The sequence below is a fragment of the Gossypium hirsutum genome, chromosome D09 (genome assembly GCF_007990345.1).
Source record: "Gossypium hirsutum isolate 1008001.06 chromosome D09, Gossypium_hirsutum_v2.1, whole genome shotgun sequence".
Taxonomy (NCBI): Eukaryota; Viridiplantae; Streptophyta; class Magnoliopsida; order Malvales; family Malvaceae; genus Gossypium; species Gossypium hirsutum.
The window spans coordinates 1,623,455-1,628,200 of record NC_053445.1 but is presented as its reverse complement, the minus strand read 5'-3'; positions in this window follow the sequence as shown (position 1 = coordinate 1,628,200).

Genomic DNA, 4,746 nt, shown 5'->3' with positions numbered 1-4,746 from the left:
GGGTTGTAGGTTTGGATCCAGAACGTATGCCACATTTAAGATAGTAAGAAGGAACAACATCCTGTCTTTTCAGCAATTGAAGTTTGAACCATCAAATTGATTATGTTTCATTAACTCTTGGTTCATCACTTCGAATGCGGTGGTAGCCTTCATTATCATCTCCAAAATAGTTCTCTTTGATTGTTGGATATATTGAGTGGAGAAAATAGATCCTGAGACGATATTGAATTAAACAATAGACTTCAAGGCGCGGGTGACACTTTCTAGGAAGAACTATTTCCCCTATACAAAGTTGCTAGAGGGTTAAGACAAAGGTTTTCTCGGGATACAATGAAGCTTTTGAATTTCCTTTGATTAGTAAAATCAAGGAATTCCTTAACTCTTACTCTAATTTCTGAAAATAGGATTGATTGTAATGATTTTGTGAGCACCATAGACCCTATATTTATATGCACTTAATGGATACTATTTTGAGGAGTCACAACCTTTCACGTTGGACAGTTTTCTTAAAAGAAATATGTCTCATGGAAATGTATCCATTGAATGATAAATCATCACTTTCTAAATTTGAATAGGTGCTCATCAATAACTAAATTAACAAGCTACAATTTTCAACAGTTGTAAAGTACATTGCACTCCTAATAGAAGACATACGTTTGAATAATTTCTAATTGAATTGAAACTAAGTTTTTACTATTCAGAGTAAAACTCTAATAAATACATTATATGGATCTCGACATCGGTGGTGAGTGTCAGAATAAAACCCTAATGGAAGATGTAGGTTAATCAACTATCGTAAACCTAACTCTAATAAATGATTTGTATGACCTTGACACTAATGGATGTCTTGTTTAGGTATACACTATTTTTTTTACCATTTAACACAATCTAGCCCTAATTAGTTAGAGTCAACACTCATGGATGGCGTCGTTTTCATGATTTTTTACTGTGATTATAAATACATTTCTCCTATTTTTTTACACCCTAATTGATGTTGCCTCCCATTATTGTCAACTGCTTAACCCAAAATACTCTCCATATCCTTTCGTTTCACCTTAAATTTTGATCTTTAAAACTCTAATATGACTATGTTGAAAGAACCAAATCAAATAGCTCATGTAATCATTAATATGGTAATTTTTTAATTAAGTTATTACTTGAAAAAAAATATTATTTATTTGTTATTTATATTAAATCTTATTTATGTTGATTTTAAAATATTAATTTTTTTCTTTCATTTATGTACTAGGTTGAGGAATGAAACCTTTATATTCGGAGTAAGGTACATTATTTGATGTCAAACAAGCAGTATGATCAGCTTACAAACTGTCTATGTTAGAGTTGTGTGACCCAAATTCTAAGAGATTGCTTGCAAGTCAAGTTAAACAAAATATATTTTCTTTTTAGAAGATTTAGTATTTATTAGTATAATATATTTAGCATTTATTAGCATAGTTTATTTGACCTACTAATTTAGCCTATAAATAGGTTCTTTACAACCTTATAAAAACACTCATTAGAGATTAGAACTTATAGCACATTTACAGAATTTTGTGTTTACGTTTTGAGGGTTCTTTGTTTTCGAGTTTTTCGGGGTTTAGTTTTTTATCTTCATCTTTTGCACTTTTCGTTCTTTTGCCATTATAGTAAAATCATCTTTGCCCATGATTTTTTATCCTCTTTGGAGGGGTTTTTCCACGTTAAATTTGTGTGTTCAATTTCTCAATTTATTCCGCTATTTTTGTTACTTGTTGCTTAATCGATTCGATCCTATGAAGTGGTATCAGAGCTAGTTTAATTTTCATAAATCAGCCCGTTTAGAGATGACAGAAACAATGTTTGAAATTGAGAAATTCGATGGTGAGACAAATTTCAATCTGTGGTAAGTTCGAATGATGGCAATTCTAGTTCAAACCAGCTTAAAAAAGGTTGTTACTGGGAAAAAGCCTGAAAATATAAATCAAACAGAATGGGAAGAGCTTGATGAAAAGGCCTTTTCTGCAATCCAGTTGTGCCTCGTGAATACGGTATTGCAGGAGGTATTGATGGAGAAGACCTCATCTGCCTTGTGGAAAAGGTTAGAAACTCTTTATGCGACTAAGTCTCTAGCTAACTGTTTAGTGTTGAAACAACGTCTATTTACGTTTCACATGAACGAAGGTAAGCTTCTTAGACATCACATTAGTTAATTCATTACTCTTTTAAATGATTTAAAGAACGTTGAGGTTCATATTGACGATGAAGATCAAGCTATGTTATTATTGTGCTCTTTACCCCCTTCATAGAAGTCTTGCAAGGAGACCCTGATTTATGGCAGAGACAAACTCTCGTTCGAAGATGTGAAGGATCATTTGTTGAGTAGAGACAAACTCAATAGTGAGTTTGGTTTGGATAGCAAGGCAGATAGGTAAGCTTCCGTTTTGGTAGCATCAAAGAAACAAGACAAAATGTGTCGCTATTGTAAAAAGTTAGGTCACGTCAAAGCAGATTGTTATAAACTGCTAAATAAAAGAGCTGCTGAGAGTAACGAGGAAGATGTAGCTGGTGCTAATTTGGACGATGAAAGCGGTGATGATTTCTTGTTAGTGTTAACGAGTGATAACCCCAAGTTCACGTCCGAGTGAATCCTAGATTCGGGATGTTCTTTCCACATGTGTCCCAATAGAGAATGGGTCTCCACATACAATTCAGTTTAATGTGGAGTTGTGCGTATGGGAAATGATTCATCTAGTAAGGTAATTGGTATTGGTATTGTAAAAATTAGGATACATGATGGGACGATTAGGACGCTCTCAGATGTCAGGTATGTACTTGATTTACGAAAGAATCTCATCTCCTTGAGTATTTTAGACTTGAAAGGATGCAGAATTAACATCGAGTCGAGCGACATTAAAGTACCTCATGGAGCTCTATTTTTGTTAAAAGGTAAAAGAACTGGCAGTCTTTATATTTTGGAAGGTTCTACTGTGACCGGTGAAATCGGACGTCCCTGGTCCGTTACGGAGTCGAAGTAAACTCATTTGGAGCGAAGGTAACTTGGTCATAGGAGGAAAAAAGGTATGACCATTTCATTGAAGAGGGATTCTCTTTTGGATGCAGGTTTTGAAAATTGAGAGCACTGTGTTTGTAAAAATCAGACCCGAGTTAGTTTTGATTTGGCAGTGCACAAGTCGAAGGCTAGAAGTCTTCCAGCTTCTAAGCACATATTTGACTCAGTTAATTCTCTACATAGTTCAAGATAGGTCCGTGGCGGGCTTTGGCAAAGATGGCGTTGCAAGAATTCGTGTTAAGGTGGAGATTGTTAAAGTTGTGTGATCCAAATTCTAAGAGATTGCTTGCAAGTCAAGTTAAACAAAATATATTTTCTTTTTAGAAGATTTAATATTTATTAGTACAATATATTTAGCATTTATTAGCATAGTTTATTTGACCTACTAATTTAGCCTATAAATAGGTTTTTTTACAACCTTAGAAAACACACCCATTAGAGATTAGAACTCATAACATATTTAGAGAATTTTGTGTTTACATTTTGAGGGTTCTTTATTTTCAAGTTTTTCGAGGTTTAGTTTTTTATCTTCATCTTTTGTACTCTTCGTTCTTTTGCCATTATAGTAAAATTATCTTTTCCCGTGGTTTTTTTATCCTCTTTGAAGGGGTTTTTCACGTTAAATTTGTGTGTTTAATTTCTCAATTTATTCCACTATTTTTTTTCTTGTTGCTTAATCGGTTCAATCCTAATAGTATATAACAAGTTTGTTTTACGGTGGCAAAATTACCTTCACTTCTTCTACAGTGAATCGAAATAACTTAGTAACATATAGTCCTAATCATGGTTCTTCCAATCGAAGGAGTTGTTGTTAATGGGAAGGTTGAATTCAAGCTTGAGCAAAAGATGAGAAGGTTACTTAGCCATTATCCTAAAGATAAGAGAGATTTAAAGGTTTCCCAAGTGAAGTTGACATGGCTACGTAGATTGGTCGAGCATCCACTGATAGATGGTGTCAACAATGAAAAGTTTGACCAATATGTTAGATCATACGTATTGTGTGTCATCATTGAATTGCTTATAGAAGATAAGTCAAGGAACCTTGGATATTTAATGTATCTACAATTTTTGGAGGACATCATTTGTGTCTACACGGACAGATAAGGGATTGAAGTGTTAGCATTCTTGTACCAAGTGCTTGTTAGAAAAAATGGTTAAGAAAACGATTTTACAGTTATAGCGATAGATTTAAAAATTTCAAAACTGTGTCTTTTGTGATATTTATAGTAATAAACTTTAACTGAATAGTACTTGTGCTTTGTGTGAGACGGAATCAAGTCGATCTTGATTTTCAACTGAAAGACCTTTTCCACTATAGAATTTGACATATGGCAATGTTATTTCCCACCAACATTCCAAATGGAATTTAATATGTAACCCTATATACAAATATGTTATTATAATATACATAACTAATGTACCTTAACTATAAAATACTAACTGTATATATTATAATATACCAAAAAATTAGTTATATATTTAAGGTTTAGGTTGCACATCGTTAATTGAAGAATGCATATATCATAATGTTATAATAATTATTATACATGCACAATTTAACTATATAACAATTGATATATTATATGCCTGACCGCCTCTCACTCGATCAACGAGGAGAGATTAATCCACACTAGTATTAAAAAAATATAATTAGTACGGCTTTACTGCAAGTGTGACATGTCAGTTGTAATATTTGT